The sequence below is a fragment of the Pleurodeles waltl genome, chromosome 12 (genome assembly GCF_031143425.1).
Source record: "Pleurodeles waltl isolate 20211129_DDA chromosome 12, aPleWal1.hap1.20221129, whole genome shotgun sequence".
Taxonomy (NCBI): domain Eukaryota; kingdom Metazoa; phylum Chordata; class Amphibia; order Caudata; family Salamandridae; genus Pleurodeles; species Pleurodeles waltl.
Genome location: NC_090451.1, coordinates 687,285,222 through 687,293,192, shown reverse-complemented (window position 1 = coordinate 687,293,192; position 7,971 = coordinate 687,285,222).

Sequence of the window (7,971 nt, the reverse complement as noted above, 5' to 3'; positions counted from 1 at the left end):
AAAAAATAAATTAAAAATTAAAAAAAAAAAAAGGCAAGAAGAGAAAATGTACCCTTTATATGTCCCTCGAGCAACGTCTTGCCAGGAGAGGGACAAAACCAACAAAATGTCAGATAACTCGGCCTGGAGGGGGTCTATCTGCCTTGTGCCGCACCAACCCACATATATGCCCCAGTTTCAGATGTATACTGTCTTTGTCAAAGGACAGCAGGCTGCCAAGATGGCACCAACCACCTAGGGAGAAAGGTTGAAAATGTTCATCTATTGCCACTCAATCTCCAAACATGAAGATTTTGAAGGCTCTGTTGCTGCAACGGCAAATCCTCCCAGCCAGAGGGGCAGCCTGATCAGAAGACAAATGCTCATGCCACACACACACACACACACACACAATGCTGGATACCACACTCTCCTTGGCCAATACGGAACTACAAGGAAGACTTGTGCCCAATCGATCCTGATCTTCCTCAGAACTTGAGGCAGAAGAGGTATTGAGGGAAGGCATACAGGAATCCAGATTTCCACCTTTGGTGGAATGAGTCCTAGTGAGAGGCACTGTGGAAACCCCAATATGAAGAACTGCTGACACTGAGCGTTCTGGGTGCAATTACCATTTGTGATGCACTAGGCATCAGCCGTTGAGCTCGTCTGACCTAGCATTCAAAGATCCTACCAGGTGGTTAATGACCAGGAAAAGTCAATGATGGTCCAAACATATACAGAGGCATAGTGCCTCCTGTCATGGGGTCCATGCTCCCAAACCCGTCCGGATGGTATTGGCCGTAAGCACCTGTATCAACCTCCCCTCACTGGATGGAAGGAAGGCTTTCAATGCCAAGTGAATGACCCTCAGCTCCAGATGGATGCAAGAGGCCATCAGTCCCTGCAGCCTCTGAGTCAACCTCACTGAATTCCAGAATACAGGCTAAAATATCAGGCTCATAGCTTGAATGTCCTGGAGGCTCCTTTCCGGTGGAAAGACATGAAAACTAAGTCCAGAATGCCTCCGATGAAGGGTAGCATCTGAGAGGGAGTCAGAGGTGATTTCGGCACATTAATAGTTGACCCCAAAGATGACAAGTTTGTCGTAGCTTTCAACAACCAGCCGTCAAGGTAGGGAAAGACTGTGACCCCGACCTCTGAAGGTGTGCGGACACCACTGCCATCACTTTTGTGAACACCTGACGGCCACTGGGGAGACCAAAGGGAATCCCAGTGAACTGAAAATGCTCCTGTCCTACCACAAACCGCATGTAGTTCCAAGTGGCTTGTAGACAGGTATATAGAACTACACCACTATCCAATTTCCATGGTCTCGGGCAGACAAGACCTAGGCCAGAGCAAGCATTTTAAATTTGTTACTCCAAAGGTCTAAAATAGGACAAAGACCTCTTCTCTTCTTTGGCAAAAGAAAGGGGAGAGAATATCAACTGTGACCCACTTCTGATGAAGGGGCCCTATCAATAACTGCTATGGTCAAAATAGCGAACACTCTTTGTGGTAATACAGACCGATAATCCTCTGTCAGTCGGTCCAAGAACAGAGGAAAGTGCAGCGGAGTGGCAAAGAAGGATAATTGCTTTTGGGCAATAAATCTGATGTGGCCTTCTAGGTGGTTTACGACCAGGAAAATGTAATGATGGGCCAGCCATATAGAGAGGCATAGTGCCTCCTGTCACAGGGTCTGTGATACCTCCTGCACTGTTTGTGGTTGTGCTCTGCTAAAGGCAAACTAAAGGGTTTGGTAGGTAGGGCCGGGGGGGTGTTAACTGCTTGGTGTGATGCATAAGACCTCAAATCTGCTGGGCATCTTGTTGAGGCTAAAGTGGCTGTCGGATTGGGGTACCTCAGCCAAAACTGCAAAAGGAACAGAAGGATTGATGAAGCTGGTTAAGCATGGCAAATAAGCCTAGGGAGCATGTTGTAGCCATGCCTTCTTTGAATCATTCCAGAGTAGAGACTGCCTGGTCCTCAAAGAAGTGAGTCCTGTCAAAAGGCATGTCTATAAGGGACAACTGGACATCACCCCAAAAAGCAGTCAACCTCAGCCAGGCATGGCGGTGAATGGAGACACTAGTGCCAATGGCTCACCCAACACAATCAGTGGTATGTAGGCAACAACGAATTGTGAATTTGGCAGTCACTGCAGTCCTGTATGGCTTGGGTAAGGACAGGGCGAATGTCTTCTGGGACACCTGGGAGGGCTTGAGCAATCAAAGAGTGTAGGAATAGCGATCCAGCAGGGAAAATACCCTCTCTCCAAAGGTCTCAACTCTCTTGTATTCCCTATTATACTTAGATTTATCTGACTGGTGGAAGCCTACACCACTAAGCTCTCAGGTGAGGGATGTTGGGGGAAAAAAAGGAGGGCTTGTCAGTACAGGCTGAGCTTCTCTCAATTTGGCAACCGAGACGGGGACCAGAGCAAGCTTTGGCCCAGGCCCCTATCAGACTATCAGTGAGTGCCTCATTGAAAGGCAGTAGAGGCTCAGCAGAGGTTTGTCCTTGCTGAAGTATTTCAGTCAGGACATTTGTTGTGAACTCTAATATGTAGAGCTGGAAGTCGAGAACTTTGGCCGCCCTCAGCCTGACCACAACAAAACAAGCGTTTTCTTTAGTAGCAGGGCCTGGGGGCAGGGAGAAGATCAGAATCAGGACAGGTGTCAAGGTCACTGTCCTCTGAAAGTTCAGAATGGCAATTTTCCTCTTGGCAGGGTTGGCCAATGTAATCACCCGAATCATAGTCATAATCTGTTGCGAACAAGGAATGCAATGTATGAGGTCTGCCTTGTGGAGGTGAAACATTAGGTGGGTCAGACTGAGGTTCAGTGAAAACCAAGCACGTCCTCAGACGAGAGCAGATCAGTGCAGACTCTAAGTCAAAGAGCACAACGATCACCTCGTCCTCTGGCATAGATGGAGTCGGTGTCACCACACGGGGAATGACATGGGTCGTGGAGTCAGAGGTGCAGCCAGTACAGGAGCCAATGACGGCCCAGTGGTGGGTTTGAATGGTCCAACTGGTACCAAGATCGCACCAACCTTTGGTATCCCTGACAGAGGGCCTCTCAGCTCCTTGGGGCCTGCAGGCATGCCAGAGGGAGTCAAAAGGGGTCCCAAGAGTCAGAGCATGGCCTCATCGAACTCTTGGCTCTGCCTCGGTGCTGCAGGCAGCCATGGAAACTTAAATTCTTTTCGCGCCAATTTCCAGGATAGGCTCAGACATCGACCCACTTCAGGAGTGAGATTGAGAGGCATGGTGATGCCTTTGTACTTTCTCATGGTTATGAGATAGGTGGGAAGGAGCCGAATCTCACTTGGATTTATATTTGACTTACTCAAAGATTTAGAGTGTGATGATGTTCTACCTTGGGATTGACTCCTGCGACTTCAGGACCTGGACCAAGATTTGGAACGATCTCGACATGAAGTCTCCCAGTGCTTGGCAACATATAGGTTTTACTTAAGTTCCCATATGCTCTTCAGGTTCATCACAGTGGAGTCACTGCAGGCCTTAGAGTTCTGATTCAACCACAGGCAAACCTGATAGTGAACGGACATAGAATTTGCTTGTGACACTCCTTACAAGGTTTAAAATCTAGTAGTCATTTCCCCTGCACCCTGTACTTTTTGGAGAAAAAAAAGGGTCTCTAAGAGACAAGGGTAGTTCCAGATGCATTACTGGTGGCGTTGAAAGAAAGGAAACAACGTCACTGTGTGCTAGTGGCATCTATAAAGGCTCTACATGCCGTTTCTGGAGCATGGTTTCACATACTGGTGTGCAGAGCTACTGCTGAAAACATTTCCCAATCCAGTTTGACGCCTGGGGAATATTCAAACGGTGAGGAATTATTTAGATAGAAGCCTTTATGAGAAACCATCATCAAGATGGCTTAGTGTCTTAACACTTGCAAATGAAATTTGCAGTGATCTGAAGGTCAGTTGTGAAGTAGTTCATCCTCCATCCTTTGCACATCACCTTTGAACCATTTTGAATTTATATTTGACATTATACTAATGGTGTACCTTGATCATATTAATGTGTGAAGCATTTTAACCCATTAATGAAATATAATCACTGCAAAGACTAAGATTTCTGTATGTGTACTAATGTTCAGTTGAAATATATTAGCTTGGATTCTTTATTTAGATTTTACACTTACACCCAAGTTATATTTGCATATGTAAAACTATATATTTTATTCGTTTTGCATTTATTTTGAAAGTTACACATGTGCATGTATAATCAGGTATTCAAAATGCATAGGTAAAGTTAGCCAGACTACAGGCCTCATACTGAAGCATAGTTTTGCTTTCTCAACATGTTCTTTCTTTGCAGGCGCATTCTCATGATTTTTGTTAGCTAGAGAAAAGAGAATTATACGTATTAGATTACTGCTAGTGAGGCTTGGGAAGAGGGAACTTGACAAGGAGCCTGGAGACTTAAACAGAAAAACCTCCTGTTCATCGTGTCCCAGGATGAAGAAATGTTCAAGGTTGCAGTAAATGTCTAGGTTTAGCAGGAATGGGAAACCTAAGTGATGTTGCAAATGCACATCATGAGTAATGAATTGATTGGTTCCTTGTAGGGAGGGAAAATATATGACGGTTACTGAAGCTTCTGTTGCTTTTAACTGGTGTTCACACAGTTATTAGTTATAACACATTCCCTGAGACTTAGAGGGGTTCCAACCTTTCTGCTTTCATTTATTCTTTCAAGTGTGAAGCTTCACGCTAAACACTTATTATTTTACTTGCAGGCTTCTACTTAATTCTTTGCTATGCTGACACCTTCCTAAATCTTCCTAAAAAGTCCTAATTGCGTAATTAAAGCACCGATTAGATGATTCTATAGGTATCCTATATTTAGGAGAGAAAACAGAAATTTATTTATGGGACACGCATTCCTTATTCTCAGCTTCCATATTGCTGTGCCTTTGTCTATTCTGTACCTTATCTTGCTATGGCTGAATCTTAAAGATATTTTAGCTTGCCAGCTGTATTGCTATATCTTTTTAACATATTCCTGGCATGTGTATATACACTGGACCGATCAATAATTTGAAATAAATTCTTGTTAACTACAGTCATTATTTGAACCACTGGCACAGGCGGCAAGAACAGGTGCCTACTACCAGGGGTTATGCATTAGGGGGCAAACTCACCGAATCGCGTTATACACGGATGATATGATACTCTTCTTAAGCAATGCAGAAAAAGAATTGCTGGGTGCAATGGCTCTCCTGGAGACGTTTGGGGACTTGTCAGGGCTACGGATTAACTGGCAGAAATCCCACATTTTCCCCGAGGAGGGGGGCTACACAGGTGGGAAATACACAAGGTCTTGGGTGGATAACTTCCACCTTTCGATATCTGGGAGTACAGATATACCACACACCTGAGGAACTACTTGAGGGTAATGTGGGCTGGGTGATCCAGAGATTGAGGGCGGATGTCCTGTTTTGGTAAACACTTCCATTATCTGTGGCATGGCGAATTGCGCTAATGAAAATGGTGGCCCTACCTAGATTAATGTACTATTTCTCAACCCTACCATAATCATTCCTCCCTCCTTATTCCGGGAAATCAACTTCATTATGATCGGTTTCATTTGGTGGACGGGCAGACGCAGGATAGCAATGAATAAGCTCCAACGACCCACAGACGAAGGGGGGATGTCAGCACCGGATGTGGAACTCTATTATCTGGCATGCCAGTTACAATGGCTTGCAAAGGAAATACACACAGCAACGTCCGGCTCGAACATCGAACAAAGCACTCTATTAAAGACCTCTTTGGGGTCCTACTGAAGCCCAGAGGACAATGCACATTGAACCAGCCAGGTTTACTCACACTTTACAACGCACAAGAACCGCCTCACCATATACACCAGACATGACACTAAGCGGGCTAACTGCGCTCCCGGGTAGTCAGGCCATAACGGGGATATCAAGAGTAGCAGAGCACACCATTACTAAAATGGGGGATCTATTCAGCAACGGGGAGTTACTGACCTTTGACGCCCTAATAGAACAAATCGAGGTCCCCTCAGGGCTGTTTCTTAAGCACAGATCACTGGTAGCCCTCATACAACGCCACTGGAAACAAGGGCTGCGTGAACCGCCCACACACACAGGATGTCAGGCCGTCTGCACAGTAGGCGGGCAGGGGAAAGCTGTATCTACACTATACAAAGCATTAAGGAAAGACACCCTACTCCCGTTGGACAAGTTACGAATGGCAGGGGGACATAGGGGCACCCATAGATGAACAACAGTGGACCAGAATCACAGCACATATGTACACGGTATCTAGAAATGCCTGCTTCCAACTAATTTCTACACATTCCGTAGGGCATACTACACCCCCCACAAGCTAGCCAAGATGTTTGAAAATATGGCTAGTGGATGTCCCCGCTGCACTGTACAGGAAGCAGGACTCACACATATGCTGTGGGAATGTGCAAGAATTGGGCACTATTGGGAGGGAGTGTTCCAGAGCATTACTGAAGTAACAGAACAAAGGCTTCAGGCCTCCCCAGTGACGGTCCTACTAGGAGAGTTTCCCCACCCTAGCGCCAAAAAAAATTACAAATAAATATATTGACCTGGCACTGATATTGGCTAAAAGAGAAATCATGCTACATTGGAAAGACCCAGGGGGACCACACTTAAATAGATGGCGGGAAATATTAATAAAATGGGCCGAGGCGGAAGGACGAGCCCAACACCAACAAGCAGCAAGGGGTTGCGGCTCAATAGAAACAGCAAGGAAATGGGACTATTTGCTAGAATGTTTAAAAGAACCAGACACCGAGGCAGGGGACCTGCCCTCTCCCTCAAGTGAGCCCCACAGCGATGAGGAGCACGACCGGAATAGTAATGAAAGACTTTGCCTCTGAACTCAAACAGTCAATCCAGGGGATCCCGAAAGAGCCAGCGCGGAGAAAACAGGAGGTGGAGCAGATACAGGGAGGAGAGAAACAGGGGTGGGTAGTTCAATCAAGACGTTGCTTGTGTCTGTATTTGTTTTCAAACAAAAAGCCAATAAAAAAAAAAAATGTTAAAATAAAAAAAAAAGTAATTAATTCCTGGCCCATATTGTGGATTCACATTGGCTTCACAAGATAGAAAATATATTCTTTGATGTTTCCTCCCTTTCAATGCTTCATGTCAACTAAAGAAGGTACATACAAACAATAGGGAAAAATCTTTGACGACGTTAGTGAGGAACTGCGGTATACTTGCATGCGGGCTCTCAGAAGTTTGAATCCAGGCAAGGCAGTTTCATCCTTACATTCTTCAAATGTCTATAACATTAAGTTGGGTGATAGTAACATCTATTATTTGCAAGCACTCAGAAAATGAAGAATTGTGGCGAGAAGCACTATAAAATGTGTTATTCATAGCACTTAGAAATGTAAGAAGTGTGGTACAAAAGTACTCTATACATATGAAGAAGTTTTTTATTTTTTAGCTGGGCATGTGCATTACATGATAAGACAGCTCACTTGGTTTTGAGTTGCGATGTGGGAGCATACGGCTCCTCCAAACAGGTGTGTAGTTTCATGGCTAGTGTTTGGGTTGTTACACCCCCGCCCCCAAAGATATGTATTTACTAATTAACATTTTTGGCTACATGGGTTTTAAAGTTCAGTATGGTGAGGCGTTTGTCGAATTTCACTTGGGATTTTTAAAATACACACAGACAAAAACACCCACACTGTCAGTTTTTAAGGTCTTAAAAAATGATTATTTTACAAAATATTGAGTAATTAATTACCTCTAACAATCCACACTTTTCTACCTTCCCACTGTTCTTTAAGCCCCTCTCGTGCCCTCCTCCTCATATAATGAATAGCTGATTACTGGAATATTTGAAGATCACACCACCCTAATCTTACTGACCAAGCTAAGCCCCTGCTTCCGAATGTCATCTGCTACCCTCGAGAGGGAGACGTAATACAATGAA